General features: G+C 34.6%; 1 protein-coding gene and 1 pseudogene across 10 annotated transcripts in view; one reads left to right on the forward strand and one right to left on the reverse strand.

Annotated features, from left to right (window-relative positions):
- Positions 1 to 19,213, forward strand: part of Bili (FERM domain-containing protein 8 Bili) — a 530,804-nt gene that overhangs the window by 4,430 nt on the left and 507,161 nt on the right. For 2 of the 10 annotated variants that reach the window (XM_070113039.1, XM_070113040.1), the window contains exon 2: positions 8,026 to 8,121. The exons of the other annotated variants lie outside the window; for them this stretch is intronic. The gene's annotated coding sequence lies outside the window, so the exon portion shown is untranslated. The remainder of the gene's footprint in view (positions 1 to 8,025; positions 8,122 to 19,213) is intronic. 10 annotated transcript variants of the gene reach the window in all.
- On the reverse strand, positions 15,039 to 19,104 carry LOC118682190 (uncharacterized; annotated as a pseudogene).

Here is a 19,213-nt window from a genome sequence, read left to right on the forward strand (position 1 = left end):
TTGGTGCAATTTATTTCTTTGCAAATGTTGTGCGGTTATTCCACTGTAATAATCATCATCACTCTTACCAGCATTATCTGTATCGTTTGTAGAGGCGAAAAGAAATTTTAGTCAGCACATATGAGCTGCCCAGTATCAGTTCTTAGTATTTTGTTATGCACACGCGGCGACATAACAATGGCGCTTACATTCTTTGCCCTCTTTATTTGGATCTAATTTTTTTTTGTTCTTAGTGAACTGTTTCGCGGTAAAGCGCGACTGATTAACATACTTGTATACATAAATACACACGCCAAAGAAAGTATTCGACATATCCATTTTTTTAATTTTTTTTTTAAATATTCCTTAATATAAACTAATAAAAGACCAAAAACCAGTGTTTTTTAAGCAATAATTTATTTAGTTTGTAACTTGATGATTTTTATGATAATAAAAACAACAAAACTAACCAAAAAAGCAAACAAACTGAATTACTTCAAAAATAAAAGCAAAAACAAGTAAGGAAGATCTAAGTTCGGATGTAACCAAACATTTTATACTCTCGCATAGTCAAATGGTATACTCGTTTGAGATTTCTTTATATATTGCTAAAGTAAAAGGTTCGTTCGGTTTTTTATTGATTTTTCAAAAGATGATAACTTTGTGTACATTTGTCCGATTTAAGTCGGACGCCGTTTTGTTCGTAAACTTTATACCCCTCTCGTAGAAGACTGGGGACTAGGGACGCTATTGCCAAAAAGCTCGGAGAGCCAATTTTTACAGGCCTCTCTTGAGGCCAACTTCTCACCATTAAGCGCGTTCGCCATGGACAGGAAAAGATGGTAATCACTTAGTGCCAGGTCCGGACTATAAGATGGGTGCATTAGAACCTCCCATCCGAGCTCCAGGAGCTTCTGGCGAGTCACCAAAGACGTGTGTGGCCTGGCGTTGCCCTGATGGAACACAATTCGGCCTCTGTTGATCAGAGATGGACTCTTCTGGATCAGTGCTGCCTTCAAGCGGTCCAGTTGTTGCCAGTAGAGGGCCGAATTGAGCGTTTGGCCATAGGGGAGCAGCTCGCAGTAGATGATTCCTTGCACATCCCACCAAACACACATCAAAACCTTCCTGACCGTCAATCAAGGTTATGCAAATGGTTCCAAACGGTTTTCTGGCTTATCTTTAGTTCCTCAGCAATTAAATAAGTGCTCACGTGACGGTCTGTTTCCACTATTTCCATGATTTTATCGCAATTTTCGACGACAGGCCTCCCGACGCGTGGTGCATCTTTGAAATCGAAACGGAACCTAGCAAATCACTTTTGTGCTACACGTTCGTTTACAGTATCGGGTCCATAAACTAAATTAATGTTTTCAGCCGCTTTGGCTGCTTTTTCGCTTTGATCGAAGAAAAATTGTAAAATATAGCGAATTTTCTCTTTGTTGGTGTCCATCTTTGACGAGCGCTCACAACGAACTGAGTAAATCAATCGAAAAACTGTCAAAGACAAACTTTTAGCGCGAATAAACACGTTTTCAGCGCCGCATAGTATGACATGATGCGACACGTAATACTAGTACTATGGACAATAACGCCATCTCTTAGATAAAAACCGAACGAACTTTTTACTTGACCTAATATTTTAATAATTAGAGCAATCGTTCTTGTGTTTTGTTGTATACGCTTATAAATTATTTTATATAGAATGAATTACAACTGCATTGAGGAATATGAATATAAATCGTTTTTTAATAATGAATAACATTTTTTATTTATTTTATCGATATTATTATACATGTTTAGCTTAAAAATAATAAATATTAACAGCTTTAAAAATTATATTATTATATTAATTTGTATATAATATTTACAATATTAAACATAAATTTTTATAGAAATTCGTATACATATATCCAAATTATATTTCTTTTCTCCTTATACTATTTAATTTCTATAATATATTTATACAATAATGTCTTATATAATAACAAATTATACTTATAATTTAAATATTCTTAATTAGATTATTTACATATTATTTACATACCGGCAAGTGTAGTTGAATATTCTACATCAAGCAGGGAACTAAAGTATTTTTCTTATAGCAGATTCCCTATTGAATTCCCTGTAGACATTAAACAAATGTTGAAATCTCCAACAATTAGCACATTTTGATTGCATAACTCAGAAGTAAGGACTTCCTGAAGTTCTACAATTAAATGTCTGACAGAGAAAGCTGAATTTCTGTATAGAACCAGAATATTAATACTGAAACATTTAAACAAAACGGCCTGAATAAAATTTCCTTACAGCCTTTAGTTCTATAGAGCTAGCAATACTATGCTTTGCATATTATTTCTGTTGCTTGTTTCCGTGCTATCTATCCTCAGCTCGTTAATTGGAGTAAATCCTGGTATATTAAAATTTTCGCACGGATAACTCCAAGTTTCTACAAAACATAAAATATCTGAAGATAGCATCAAACAGTCATTTTTTATACCATTAATGTGAGCATGAAGACTCTGAACATTGTGGAATAAAATTTGATGTCCTGATGTTCGGGAATTCATAAAACTGAAACTTGTTATCAGAGCTTTATTTGTGTTCAATTCACTCAGTTCCCTAAATACAGGATCCGATTCAGAAAATTTGTTAGTAAGAATTAAATTTCCTATGATGAATAGACCTTCTGCAGTAGTAGCTCGACTGCAAGCGACATATATTGAAGCTCTAGGCATTCTGGGTCGAGTATGAACTACAACTTTTTTATATGTGGCACCCTGACTTTTATGAATAATTATTCCCTCAGCCGGAACAACTGGAAATTCATTTCTTTCAAATGAAATTTGTTCATTTCTTTTATATTGAAAAGATTTTAAAACTTTTTCAATTGGTGTCCAAGAACTTTCTAGAGGATGAGGCTTTTTTGATCGTGCTATCAAACCAACAAAGATTCCAAAAATTTAATCCACAGAGTTGTTGGAAAGGAACATTGGAAATCAATATGCATAAGTTGTCCAGCTGCCCATTGACCAAGCCATCACACGTGTTTATACTCACTGTAATCATATATATGATGGATGGTTTTAGTGTCAATTCATAGGGCAGTCCCTGCGTTTCAGAAGTTTTTAAAGGTTTAACTCTTTCTCAAAATATTCTCATTTTCACTTATACCAATTCCTTTAACTGAGTTTTTTGTAGTTGAAAGGGATTCGACTGAGCTTAAGGGTATTGAAATTATTTGCCTCTTCATTGGACCAAAATAAATGTATGGCATCATTACTACTCGAGTTCAATGAGTGATATGTCCTCATTTGTCATAGTATCAGATGCCGTATGGTTTAATACAATTGCAAAGGCCTGATCCTCCCGTTGTCTCATTATTTCTGTTAATTCAAAGTATTTAAATAACTCCCACAAAGGGGAACCAAGTAAAGTGCTGTATTCATCATTGGGTTTAGAGAGTTGCTTCAAATCACCAAACACGATGTTCGGTATACCTCCGAAGGGGCTGTCTGTGTTGAAAATTTGTTTTAATCTCGCATCAACAGAGCTAAACATCCGAGCACCTACCATCGATATTTCATCAATTATGATTAATTTTAAATCGATAAGTCTGGAATACAATGAATTAACTGTGTCATTGCTAAGTGGGCTCAACTCTCTATTCAACTGATTAACAGGTAAAGAGAATATTGAATGAAGGGTCATTCTACCTATTCCGAATGCTGCCTTACCCGTAGGTGCGCAAAGAAGAACTTTTAAAGAACTTGGATTGGATACTGGTGTAGAATTGTAAAGACGGTTAAGAGCTTGATATATTTCAGATATCAAACGACTCTTTCCTACACCTGCACCGCCGCCAATGAACTCATAAAATGGGCGATTTGTTTTTAGCTGGTGCGTCAAATGTGTCAAATAGTTCTTTGCTTAGAATTTAGACTTTGAACTAAAGAAAATAATTCCTCAACAGGAATTATAAGGGGTAGTTTAATAAGTCAAATATTGAAATCAGATTGTTGAATGTTCACCATGCAAATCCAGCAAACTTATATTTGGGTTTATTTCTGGAAGTGCAAACACTCTGAACTCGTTTTCTTCTATAGGTAGTTCATTTTGAGCACCTTCCTCTAAGTCTAATTCATTATAAAGACTTTCTAGAACATTTTCAAGTTCTCTTTGCTCAAAAACATTATACTTTGATTTTCCTCATTATCGTTTACAATGAGATCTTGCTGTTCATTTCGCCATGGAAAGTAAAGCATTACCATTTCGCGTAAATACTCAACTCTGGCCAAATCTGGGTTAAACCTTCTATACTGAATAATACAAGGTTTGGTACGTTTCTTAACAAAACCGCTACCGTCTTTAAGAGGCATGACAACCCTGATTTCTGGTAAATTATCGTTTTCCCTCTCTTCTTCTTCATGATCACTGTCTTGTGCTCTTTAACTAGATTTAACATATAATATTTATACATAGTTGCTAAATCAGCTAAGCAAAGAGTTTCTAACTGATCGGATCTTTGAACATTACGGTCTAAAATACGGCTACGAATATTTCAGCCGAACCTGAATTAAGGTTCTGAAGTTCTGCTCTAGGTTTAACCATTCGAACACGTTCCTCAGGTCGAGAGGTATTTATAAATATTTCTGCATTACTTGCTTCCGAAAGATAGAGCCCAATGCAGCAATATACTGCTTCTTGCGCAGATATTTCTGTGCCTGATATAAATTTGTGACCTATATGTTTGAGTTTTTGCTTAATAGTATAATTTCCAGCATTTACCTCTGATATAGCTTCATTTAAGGGCCTAGAAATTCCCCTGTTAGACTTGTTAATATAATTAATTATATATGAACAGCAAGCATATGCATCCAGTATATATTGGATATTTAAAAGGTTTCGAATTTTGAAAAAGTTTTCCTTGTGTCTCTCTGAGTTTTGACTTGTTTATGTAAGAGGCAACAGTATTTTCGTTAAAGGCATACCAAAACGACAAAACTGTTGTCCTCTTATATCCCTAGTACAAAACCGACTGTGGTTATGCCTTTGATAACCCAAATCATTTTCTAAGTGTCTGATCGAACCATATGTAGAAATATAATTGTCACTAAAACTAATGACATCAGGGAATGTCTGAGGATCTTGAAGGTTGATCCTGGGAGCATTATTAAGCCAATACATGCCATGTACATGTGGGGAACCTCTCTGTTGAAACTCCACTCTCCAGTAGAAATTTGTAACAAAATGCTCTCCAAAAATTCCGGCGTTATCTTTAAAAAGCTTAAGAATTTGTCGATAGCGGTAGTCAAAATATCTAGCACAAGTAACGCCGTCTGACCGAATTAAGCGATATCTATCTTGGGTTGTTAAACTGTTGGCTTCCTCTTCCGAAATATCTTTAGAATCAACAGTTTTAGAGAGGATGACCAAAAGCTCAACCCACTGAGAAGCTGCAGCCGATAAAGTGATAAAGAAGGTTGGAAGCCCAAATTGGCGAATCATAGCGATTGCCTTTTTCTCCTCACCTTCCCAGTGCGCAGGTGAGGATCTAACGTCTTTTAAAACCTTGTAACCATCATCGTATTGAATCAAGTTTTGAACAAAGTTTCCGTTTAATAGATTTTGAAAACTTTCTAAGGCAAATGGATGTACTACTTTTAATTTGTAGCAGTTCTAATTTTTTGTTATCATAGAAAAACTTTGGAATGGTACACGTTCTTCTATCAAAACGGCGAATTTCAGAACGTATTATCTTGCTATACGTTTCAGAGCATATTCGCTTCTGCCCAACGTATATTGTTCCAAATGACAAAATTTCTGAATTATTATCTTGAATTATGTCAATTGGTCTTTGTCCTTCACCTGGCGCTATAACTGAACGGTTATAGTCTAAGTTTGGATTTAGCTCTGAAGGTAAAAGACCCGTGGGAATATTATTACCTGAGGGATTATCATGAGAAGTTTGTGCCGCATGGAAAGATTGAACCAATCGGGAATCCTCTGCAGATGCAACAAACGGAACTTCTTCTTGGTTATTAAATTCTGAAATCCAGTTTTCATTAATATGTATATTGTGCTCACGATACAGAGGGGTATTCACGAAGAATTGCAAAGCTTCCATAATCCTTTCGGGGCATATGGTATCGATCATGTAATCATGATTGTATTCCAAACGCCTTCTTAAGTGAATTTGTATCGCATGAGCCTCATCAAAGGACCTTGGTAGAGATGTCACAATATTGTTAACAGAAATTGGTATATTAACAACAGCACCTTTGAGCAAACTCTGACCTTGATATCCTAACGGACGGATTGTCATAAAAGGCAATCTAGGCATTATGAAACGTTCTTCAATTGGGGTTAAATCTTTCAAACAATCCGGTATTTCAGGAAAGTCTAGACTGTTAGCTAAACATATTTTTGGAACGTTCTTTTTAACAATCGCATTTTTGCAAGTAGCACAAAAATTGTAATTTCCATCTTCTGAAGGAAATTTTTGCATTAAAAAGAAGGCGGTTGCAGCATTTGGGTGATCTTGCGCAATAGTTTCGAAATTTAATTTGCGAACTTGGTGTGAAAATCATAAGCCGCCGCAGCAAATACATATTTCAGTAGGGCCCTTATTTATATTTTGGAAATAAATGTTTTTGCAATCTGTAAAATTGCCACTATTATCAGTTTCTATAACATTATTTTCTCTCGTTAATCGGATTCGTTGGAACTGTCTTTCGTTTTCAATTTGTCTATTGAGTGGGTTATCTCTACGAAGGCGAACTTGGCCTTGTCTAAGACGTCTCTGATTCAAAATTTCTTCCTCATACCCCTTCTACTAAGCTGTCGACGTTGTGTTTCTCTATCACGCTCCTCTCTCCTTACTTCCGGATGTTCTCTTTGCATTTGATCACGAATGCGCTCTAAACCCCTATACTCAGGATTTCTTGCGCGAAATTCCCTATGACCCCTAGTATTCCTACTTTGCTCATCATAAAGTACCTCGGGATTTTCTCGACGAGACCTACGACCTCGAGTATTTCTTATTTGCTCTTCAGAACGAATTTGTGGATCTTGCCGTCTTGTTCTATGGTGAACAGTATTTCTCATTTGCTCAACAGATCGAACCTCGGGGTCTTCGCGCCGAAATCTATGTCCTCGAGTATTTCTTATTTGCTCTTCAGAGCGGATTTGGGGATTTAGACGTCTTTCCCTATGTTGAACAGTATTTAAATTTTGTTCAATAGACTGTACCTCGAGATTTTCCCGCCTGGTTCTATGTTGATTTGTATTGATAATTTGTTCGGACAGACGTACATCGGAAACTAATCTACGATTATCGTGACTTACAGTATCTTGTGACTGCTCACTATCTCTCTATAAAGAGTTTGCACGAAGAACTCTCATACGTCTTCTATTCTGAAGACGACTTAGTAATATAGATTTTCTACTTAATCTAGGCATAATTAATAAATAATAAATTGCCTAATATATAAAATACTTATATATAACCAATCTATAGTTCCTTCCGTCCGGGTCTGAAAAGTTGGATCCTAGGTGCTGCTTTCTTTCACTGTAATTGAATCCTTGCTATGACTCCTTTCATGTTCGGTGTATAGGTACTATGGTATACTGGTGCACATATGTATATTTGTTTGCTCGCCACGGTTCATAATTCGGTTGCTTCCCACTGTATATAACAATAGTTTAAACACTATACAACTAATACACTGAAATTAGTTTGAATGCAGCACTTCGCTGGTCAAGAAATCTAGTGTAACTGAAACTACAAACACAGTGTACTGATATTTATTATACTCTTCCAACATGTTGCTACAGAGTATAATAGTTTTATTATGGTATATTTTTGTACACACAGCTTACGTACTTTTGTATCCCTATATATTACATAGATATTCACTAACATAATAATACAGATTATTTAGTTATATTTATATTTTAGAAATTAGTAGCTTATTTCATTGTATTGAAATTAAGTGTTCGGAAAACCCCTCCTTAAATTGCTTTTGTTTAACGGTTTTTAAACAGGGATCTATGGTACCTATTTTGAAAGGTCTGCTCATGAAGGCTAAATTAACAATAACTTACATATAATTAAGTATGGTACACACATATGTAGAGCAGGTATGTATATTTTCTTCTTTCTGTTTTAATATCTAAGCCTTTCATAAGCTGCCGACGGCGCTGGGTAAATCCCAAAAAGTACTTAAATGTAATTTTCTTGAGTTTACAGTTCACCTCATGACCTTCATATTAAAATGTGTCGCAAAATTGAAATAATAGATAATAGCATTTTAACCGATGGGGTCGCAGTTTATCTATTACCACATAAAAGAGATCTTTAGCCCTTTTGATACTACACTACTAATATTTATCTCACGCGATTTTTTCTAGAAAGATAGTAGAACGATATTTTAGCTCTATACAAAGTCCAGCAATCTAAGAAACTTTTTTACATTGTTGTATGGTATATTTTGTTATAAGTTCAACATGATGGCTGAGAAAATATACTTATCCACTGATTATCACCAAATACTTGTATTAGAAGAAATATTTGTATATAGAAATCCATATCTATCTCGATTAGTTTTTAGGTGATGCAAACAACCGTTTGGTGAACAAAACTATATTCTGTTGCAACATGTTGCGAAAGTATAAAAATGTTGCGAAAGAATTCAACATTTATTATTCGATTATTATTTGGTATCTTATTAACTTATGTTATCGATCATAGATTTACTATTTTAGATAGATACTATTTTTTCTGCGAAATGTTAAGTTTAACAACAAGAAGCTATTTAACTCGGACATGGTATATGTGATATAAACTGAACCAAAGGGTTAGATTTAATATGTGGGGTATATGAGGTTGCTGTTGTACGAAAGGAGCGGAAATCAGTATATTAGGGTTATACGGTTTAAACAAAGGTCTAGACCGATTTCATACATATGCAGCGATAAACCACATTTTTTTTTAAAAAACTGTATTACATTAAATTATAAAATTAACAAATAAATTATACCATAAGATTATACCATAAGTAGTACATGTATGCAGGAGAAATTCGTGGATCGATTTCACACATTTTCGGCATTAAACTGTTGTACATCTAATATTTTATGTTTATATAAAGCCAAACGGAAGTGTGAATTTTTTACATAAAGTATGTTGGAGCTGGGGTCAATATATACCCGATAATGGGTACTAGAGCGGAACCAAGAATTTTATACTCGTGTAATTCGCAAGAATTAAAGGCCAGGAAATTTCTTCAGGTGCGGCAAAGTTGAGAAAGAATTATACATCCATTATTAAATGAAATCGTGATTAAATTACAATCAAATTTGGTATCTTCTTGACTTATATTAAATGCAACTTAGTCTCAGTTTTATAGCTATATTTTAGTTTGCGTCAGCGAAAATTATATTAAAAAAAAAAAAAAAACATCTTGAAGTGAGATATACATAAGGATGAATGTGATATTAATTCTACCAAAGTGGCTAAATTTTATATTATAAGCTTGTGTGGAAAACGTCAACCAGAGAATCGGAATTCATTTTATGAAGGTGTGAGGTTTAGATCAAGGTATATACTATTTTCATTCTAATTCAGCGTCAAACCACATAATTTTTAAAAAACTTATCCACTTAATTACATTAAAATATCACATTTTGATCAACCGGAGCGGTTTAAAGTCAAGAGGAAAGACGGAAATCATATATATATTGGGGATAGAGAAAGATATTAATTTTTACATTGCTCAGCTATACTCGAACATAGATTCCATATTTTGAATCAATTTTATATATGAAAACATTGTAATACTCACTGACCGACATACGAGAAGTATTATAAGTAGTATATGGAAGAAGAGGGTAGCATTAACCCGATTTTATCAATTTTTGCCAATACTACATACTACTAACATGCCACTGACTAATGAAATGCTCCCACTGTTTCATTAAGGTACCTCACATACCATCACCAATCATATGGAGTAAAGTCAGACGAATGTTCGAAAATCCTGATATTAGTTAAATGGGGGCCAGGTAAAATTTTCACTCGATTTCATCCATTTCAGGCACAAAAAAACCTTGTTATGAGTAAAACACACTCTCTCATTTTCATTGAGATAACTCACATATTGGCCGATATATGCGGTATAAAGTCACCCTGAAGTTCAAAAATTTTTATATTAGGTATATGAGGGCAATAGGAAGTATTGATTCGCTTGAACCCATTTTTGGACCCAAACATACTATTATCGAGAGTTTTATTTATTTATTTTATTCTATTAATTTCGATTAAATGTATTAGACATTGACCGATATTTTCGGTAAAAAGGCAACTGTAGGCACTGGGGTCAGCAAATTCAATACCTAGGGACTTGAATAGTTTTGGTTCGATTTAGAAAATTTTTGGTCACAAAGTGGCATACTTCAAACGCATTATTCAGGCAAAGTTTTACTCCAATATAATCATTGTTGTTTCATTTTCATAGTCGAAAGTGAAAATATAAGATGGAATTTAAAATGGTGTTATATCGGGTTGTAATCTGATTTCGCTGATTATCGCATAGAAATATGAGAATAATATTATGTACCAAATTTGGTTGAAATCGGTTTAGCAGATCCTAAGGTATGGGTTTTCACCTAAATGTGGACGTAATTTTGAACGCGGCTCCTAAAAATTCAGCTATTACGATCCCTGTATTAAAATTTAATGACTCTGCCGTGTTTAGTGCTTGATTTATCGCGCTTTTAGTAGTTTTTAACAGTACCGTTATATGGGGAGTGGGCGGGGTTGTCACCCGATTTCACCCATTTTCATACCGTAGATAGAGGTGCTAAAAATATTTGTTCTCAGTGAATTTTGTTATTATAGCTTTAGCAGTTTAGGAGATATGCAGATTAAACCTATTAGTTGCGGAACCACGCCCACTTTTTAAAAAAATTTAAACCGCAGATGCCCGTCTCTAATGCAATCCTGTGTGTCAAATACCAGAATTGTATCTTATTGTGGAGCTTAGTTATGAAAATTTATTTATTTTTGATTAATGGCGTTTTGTGGGCGTGGCAGTGGTCCGATTACGCTCATCTGCAATACCAACCATCTTACTGTATCAAGAAATATGTGTACCAAGTTTCATAGAGATATCTCTATTTTTACTCAAGTTACAGCTTGCACAGACGGACGGACGGACAGACAGTCACCCGGATTTCAACTCGTCTCTTCATCCTGATCATTAATATATACATAACCCTATATCTACAAACAACCGTTAGGTGAACCTAACTATTACTCTGTACCAACATGTTGCGAGAGTATAAAAATATTCGACAATTCATGTAAAATCCAAGTTAAAAAACAAAAATTCACTTTTTGATATCGCGTAGGTCTTCTTTTTCTTCGGACTACTTCTTTTAAACTTCTTGGTATTGATTCGACCAACTTTCTTGTTATGGATGTGTACATCAGCGAAAGTGGCTAATTTATTCCGAAAGTACTGTGTTTTGTGTCCTTGTCTTCTATTTAATGGCGGGAAAAGTCAGTCTGATAAAAAGGAAGGTTTTAATGATTGGAAAAATGCCTGTTATCGAGTATCTACTTATAAGAATTCGCCTGCTCACAAATTATCTGTCCTGCATATGAGCGAACGAAGCAGCACGTTAAGGCGCATAGACCGCGCATTAACAATGCAATTAAATGACAAAATAAATTACTGGAGAAACATTCTGAAAAGAGTAGTTGCATGTGTAAAAGCGCTTGAATCACGTGGTTTGCCTTTCTAAGGACACGACAAGAAATTTGGTTCATTTCACAATGGAAATTATTTGATGTCTTTAGAACTTATCGATAAGATCGATCCGTTCTTAGCCAAACAGATTACACGTTATGGGAATTCCGGTTTAGGACATACGAGTTATCTGTCTTCAACAACATGCGAAGTATTATTCGGCTTATGATAAACAAGGTTTTGAAAACACTTGTAATAGAAATATTAGCAGCGAAATATTTTTCTCTGATCATCGACTTGACGCCGGCTATATCTCACGTAGACCAGCTCACTTATGTAATCAGATATGCCCTACCAAATGGCTCACCTGTAGAACGTTTCTTTAAGTTCATTCCAATCACAAGCCATAAACATCAACAAATGACAAATTCAAACTGCCGAGGGCAATCCAGGCATATATAACGGTCTACAAGCTAAAATAAAGGAATTATCTCCCCTAGTCGAATTTGTTTCCTGTTCTGCACACTCGCTTAATTTAGTAGGGGAATGTCCAGCTGAAAGCAGCCAAAAAGCTTGTTCGTTCTTTTTCCTACTCCAAGAGTTGTATAATTTCTTTGCAGCGTCTACTCAGCGTTGGGAACTACTTCAAGCCCATTTCACCGTCACAAGTCTATCAACAACTTGTTAGGTCTACACTAGGTCGTGTAGACGCACAACAGAAGAGAGTCATTATATGCGAAAGAAGAGGTAATTGGAACGTTTTTAAACGGCCATCATTACTGTATTTGGGGATCGTAATAACGCCACAAGTAAAAAACTTCAGAGTGTGGAATTTGACATTACCATTGTTACAGAACTGTATGAGGTACTAATACATTTTATTGGCGAAACACGAGATAACTTCGATGACTTCGAAAAGAAAGCCAAATAATTGTCATTTGTACAGAAATATGAATGAGATTATCGACGCATTCGAAAGCGTAAGCTACTACCTAGCGAGAATAACACAGGTGAAGAGATGCACCAAAAAAACGGTCGCGAAAATTTCAGAATCACCATCTTTTTGGTAATAATTGAGACTCAAAACTACGGGATGCTTACAAGTTACTTTACAATAAATTTAATTTTATTACTAACTTGATGAAAGTAAGCGCGTCTGAAGTCGAAGAAAATGCCAAAAGATTGCAAATGGTTTATTCTACTGATTTAGAAGACAATTTTTCAGAAAAATGTCTGCATTTTCGTGCTCACTGCAGTGTAAAAAATGCAGATCGAAACAATCCTATTAGTTTGTTGAAATGGTTTCGAATTGAATGTCTTCATACTATTTACCCATACGTTGATATTGCTCTTCGCATGTGTGTATAGTTTGCAATAAATTAATTAATATTATAATCTACAAGTCAATATTATGACCATTTGGAAAGGGGGGGTACTTTCTACACTGTCTGAGGTCTAGGACGGCTAAAACTGTAAATACTACTCAATGATTTTTGCTTACTTTGCACACCGGCCGATTTGGCATAAGATTAAACAAATTTTCAACTGTTAAAGTTGACCAAAATGGTTTTTCCTACCGATAGCCAAATTCTTTTATAAAATAATTAATATCAAAACCGATAAATCTATTTTCCCATTTTCGTAAAACTCAAGGTATGTATTAAAAGAAAATAAAGGTTTTGTGACCTGTAAAAACATGTTTTACTCATAATTAGTCGTACCCTTTTTGTAAGCAAATTTTAGCTTCTGTAGAGTAAAACTTTGTGAGGAGGGTCTTGGCCGGCAAAAAATTTAAAGCTGTGTTAAAATATGCTCCGTCTAGTGTGTAAATTGTCCAAGATCAGCTGCCTTAGGGTGCCCCTGCTAGAGCCTCATGCGAACTTGCCCTTCGGGTAGTATAGTGGTGGTTGTGGTTGATGCCCAAATGAGGGAAGAGTGTTTTGATCACTCAATGTGGAGTTGCACTGCAACCGGGTGCCGGACCCAAAGAACGGCAGACCCAATGCCTGGCATTTTCGGATCCACGCATTGTATTGATACGCTTTGCTTTTGAGCACCGTGAGGTAAGGCCGTCGACGACAGGTACTCACGTAAAACACACCGGACGTTGCCCCTGCTAGAGTGTGAAATATTTTCAGCTATCATGTCGGTCTGGAAACAAACACTTTTGCAGTCTTATGGGGAAACAGACGCCACGAAGAAGAATTCTGCACTGGTTCAGTACATTTTTGAGAATGTTATTGACAAATCGAAAAGTTCTGAGGAGGAGTTGAATTCCATTGTTGGTAAAGTCAAAAAAGTTTGTAAAAGTCTTTATGAAAGATGGAGACAATGTAACGGGATAAGAAGCGATTTGAGTGCAAGAATGCGGTTTGGTTAACTGAACATTTGGTTCTTCTAAGTGAAGACAATAAATTGGATGCAAAAGCTTAGCATCTAGTAGAAGCCAACTCTTGGACAGAACAAGTGTAAGCCTTTACAAATCTGGAAAACGCAGTGCATTCAATGTTGTTTTAATGGTAGCCAGATCACGAAGCGTTAAAAAAAATAAATTGAAGTCTGGATGTTCCTGAACAGATGCCAATAAAATATACTCCAGAGGAGGCTTTGGCTTGTCCATTGATGGCGACTACTCCATAAAGTCATATAAACTTTTGCAAGCTGGTGCCAAGGCGCGAAATGCTAATATCTTCCCAACATACTTGTATGATGTTTTGCTCAAAGAATGGACGAATGTTGTGCAGAAGTTCCATTGCAAGATATGCACATACATAGATTTGACGCTCTTGTCTAAATGGGGTTGCAAAGGAAGTTCTGGACACGCAGTATATCGCTAAAGTTTCATAGATCAACAACTTAAAATAGCAGATGAACATGTGGTTTTTATTTGTATTGTGCCTTTACAAGTGAAAATGGGTAATGGGATTATTTGGCAAAATCCTCGCCCATCATCGACTCGTTATTATAGGCCCCTTAAAATGTAGCTTACAAAATAGTCTACTGATTTGGTAGGAGCCAAGATAGAGAATATACAGGCGCAGATATTTCAAATTGTACCTACGAGATTGAGCAGCTTTCGAGTTGACTACAAGTTGGAGCTTACGATGATCGGTAAAAAGTCCGGCAAATAACTCGAGCAAAGCTGTTTATTTTGACATTAAAGGCCAAAATCTACTTTTGGACTACAATGTAGAACAAGAACATTCAGATTCAGACTCGGACAATTGAAATTTGGTTAATTTTTTTTAGATAATTTATTTAAAAACACAAACAAATTAAAAATTAAAAAAAATGTGTTTGCTCATTCCCAACTTTCTGAAATTATCGTTATTTCTTGTGAAATTCCTTTTCTTAAGCTAGATCAGCCAAAACAGGCATTGTGCTTTGTCTTTAATGCTTATCAAGTTATTTTCTATGTTTTACATTCTAATTTTTTAGTAAGTGTATTATGTAATCTCTCAATATCGGCGCTTCCCCTATGATAATATGGTTTTGTTTCCTGTTCTGAGGTAATTCCTTATGTTTACTCTTTTATATTCGTTGTCTGTTATCAATTTATGGTTATTTCTGTCCTCGAGGTAGTAGGCAGTAGTAAATTAAGAGAACCAATTTATAAATGTTAATAAATTAGATTTGGAAATCGTATAAATATTCATATGTATAATCTGATTCTTATTGTTTGGGGTTTCGGGCAATGCAAACTTAGGTTTCGCTGGTTTGCGATCGTATTTTATTCTATTGCAAGTATCACAATTATTAAAATACTTTTGTATCAAAGTTCTTCAATTCGAATAATATATATGTACATCTTTTCAACCTTACGTACCAGTGTGACCTGTTTCACTCTTATGGTACATGTGGATTTGTCTAAATGTTTCGTCTACTGAAGACATATCTTTTGCATTGTCTGAGCATCTGAAAAAATTTTAATTTGGCTTATTTTTGTATATATCTACAATTTTTTGTGAGATTTGTATGAATTCCTATTTTTATACCTGAAATGTTCATATATGTTTATTATTTTCAATTTCAAATTTCCTGTTTTAACTGTTTGTTAATAAAATTTTAACAGAAAATATATTCACTATTGTGTCTAGTATGCCATGTAATTACTTAAATCATCAGCTTGAGGATAGATTGTGATTGTATCGTCGATTACGTTATTATTTAAACAGCTGAAATTGTCGTCATTACCTCAGTTTATTTCATGAGTATCCGAATTGATTATGCTCAAAAAATCTGTTGTGTTGCTATTACCTACATTAATGTAATCAATCTAATTGTAGTTGTTTAGCTTTACTAACCATCGGTAAAGCTTTGGAATAGAATCTTTTCCTTCCGTTTTTGTATACAACCATTTTAGGCATACTGTAGCCGAATAGTTACGTTCATGGTAGTTCAAAGTTCGGCTGGCAAAGCTCACTGGATGTTTGTCCTGCTGAGAAAGAGTTGGCACCAGTTGCCAACTCAGAACATTTGCTAAAATCCGAACTCTTAGGTACTGGAATGTCTGAATGAATCAATAAAATTTTAATTTCTTTAAAAACTTCATCATCGGGTACGTTACATTTGCGAAATCTCAGATAAATTTTCCATAATTTGTTTAGCTCCCGTAGGCCGTAGAAAAAGTACCTTTCAACCGATCTTTCTCTTTAACAAGGATTTGGTGAAATGCTTTTGCTAAATCTATCGTCGAGAATGTCTGTCTTCTTGGGTACTATCCACAAGGTCTATTATAAAGAGAGTTACTTTCTTTTATAATGCCGTGTTTCAGCATATCTGTTATTTTTGCCCTTATTCCTTTTTAGTGTATTTGAGAATATCTATAAGTTTAAGTGCAAATTGGTCTGTCGGTAGTTGTTCTAATTTCGTGTTTTGTAATAATAGTGCTAGTTAACTGTTGACCTTCAGTGTAAGTTAAATCGTGATAATTATTAAGTTTTTTTTTAAAGCGCTCTTTTCTTCAGTATTTAAGTTATTATATAAATTTTGCAAAACTTTTTGATTTATATTGATTGTATTTAATTGGTAAAATTCTTTATATGAATAATCGTTCACTTAAATTTCGCTGTTATTTATGGTACAGTACTAATTTCTTTGTATATATTAATAATTCCTTTAAATGATTTTAAAATTTTTTGTCCGAGAGTTGCATCTCAAAGTTGGACAACTTTCATGGCATTGTTGCATCTTTTTTGAATTCTTTTGGTAAATTGGTAATAATCTCAAAATTAATTTTAGTTTCACTATTTAAAGATTTAAGTTTTAATGGAACTTCAAGTATTATTATGTAGATGAGCTAGTATCTAAACATAAAATAGTACAATTTTCTATATGTAGGTCTATTATTGGTAATGTTCCTTTGAGGTTATAACATCAAAATTTGAAACTTAGTTTCTATCGTTTTTGTCAACGTAATCTATATTGATTGGCTCCATTTTACTTCTTCTGAAATTTGGGCTATTATTTTGCAACGGAAATTTATTATGCATTTGCTGAAAAACTTCTATTTTGATTAGGATAGTATTTATGAAAATTTTTATTATGAGTACTTGGGGGTTACTCTATAAAGCGTTGCGTAAGCAACTCTAGCAGCTAATAGGCATCGAAACCGCGCTTTTAATATTCCAAAGATGGTACACGTTGGCTAATGGATCTAGCTTTCAAAAATTTTGTGTTCTAATAACTTTCAGCGAAGTTGTCAGGAGCAATTTTATATAGAGTTAAATGCCGAGCTTCAAGCAGATATCCAAAATGACCTATAAGAAAAAAAAGTAAGCAAAATAATTAGGGCATATCACAGCTAACGAGTAAAATTAAAACAACGAATGTAAGTATATCCTCACCAAGAATACGAATTCCTATTTCCCCATTCTCATAGTTGGCTTTTAAATGTTGACGCTCGCTTGACAAATTCCACACATGTGAGTAATGGCAAGCTACTGCAAATCGACCGCTAACGGCTCTTATAATCATCTTATGATCACATATCTATATATGTAAAGCAATATTTATAAAAAGTAGAGATACATTTAAAAAATATTTTCTTACCACCTTAGCATTTATACTATGGTTTAATTGACATAGCAAATGTTATATGTTTTGGACATAGGACTTACTCAATTGCTTTGCACACTTCCAACACACAACGCGAAACTATTTGTTGGGCTAGTCCTGTATGCTGATCTTGTTCAATTTGTTGTTGGTCTCCTCCTTGCACCAAAAACTTTAAAGTTGCCACCAGTTTAACCATTTCTGGTATTCCTGTGGACCTGCGTGCAGTCTTCAGTTCACTGTTTATGCTATCCAACACATATTTGAATGTGTCCTCGCTTAAGCAGAAGTTTTGCACGAAACTATTTTTGAGTAAAAACACTAACAAGTTTAAAAACTCGCATTACATTCTATCTTTCAAACTTAATCAAATACTTCAGGCTACAATAAACTGTTCACAAATCGCAACAATCGAACAACTAGAGCTTTAAATTGACAGGTTTACACAAGAAATTCAACAAGCTGCTTGGGACAATACTCCGGAAATGAAGCGGAAAATGATAGGTTCAAATTACCCTAACGAAATAAAATCTCCTAACCCGGAAATTAATGTTACGACGGAACGAACCTTAATAGAGTAACAGCCGAAACAGAACGAAAAATTACTTATATTAAGAATGAGTCAATACACAAATCCTTATATCAGCTATCAGCTGACAAACAGATGATTACTAGCTCTGGAAAAGTACCAAATATCTTAAACGTCCAACATGCCACGTTACACCATTAAAAATTAACAGTAATACATGAGCTAAAAGTGATTGTGATAAAGCAAATGCATTCGCAATACACCCAGCTGAAACGTTTTGTCCAAATGACAGTAGTTCCTCAGTAATGTTCAACCAAATTATGCAAATATCCCAGCTATCTCTATTTGTGAGCTCAAAATTAAAAAGCTTAGAGCTAAGAAAGCAGCCGCATTAATTACAGCTGAAGTATTAAAGCAGTTAACACATAAAAGTTTATTAAAGCTCACCTATATCTTCAATTCATCAATCCGTCTGACGCATTTTCTAAGTCTCTAAAAAGTTGGAGCAGTGGTCATGGTACCTAAATCTGTACAGGATCCACACATAGTATCTTCATATTCATATAGACCAATTTGACTACTTCCACAAATCTGAAAACTTTTTTAAAATGTAATCCTCCAAATATTAAAATCTACCATTGTTTAAAAGCAGTAAATCCCATCGATCAGTTCGGTTTCAAAAACAAGCATTCCACAATGAAACAAACTCATAGAATAACATCTAAAATAGAAAAAAACTGAAAGAGGAACAAATGTGCTCAGCGGTATTCCTTGACGTTGCGCAGGCATTTGATAAGGTGTGGCACGAAGGCCTTATGCATAAATTAAAATTATGTTTTTCGGTTGAGTATTGTGTTCTGCTAGAATCGTATATCACATCGAGACTTTTCCGTGTAAA

This window comes from Bactrocera oleae, chromosome 2, assembly GCF_042242935.1.
Source record: "Bactrocera oleae isolate idBacOlea1 chromosome 2, idBacOlea1, whole genome shotgun sequence".
Classification (NCBI taxonomy): Eukaryota; Metazoa; Arthropoda; class Insecta; order Diptera; family Tephritidae; genus Bactrocera; species Bactrocera oleae.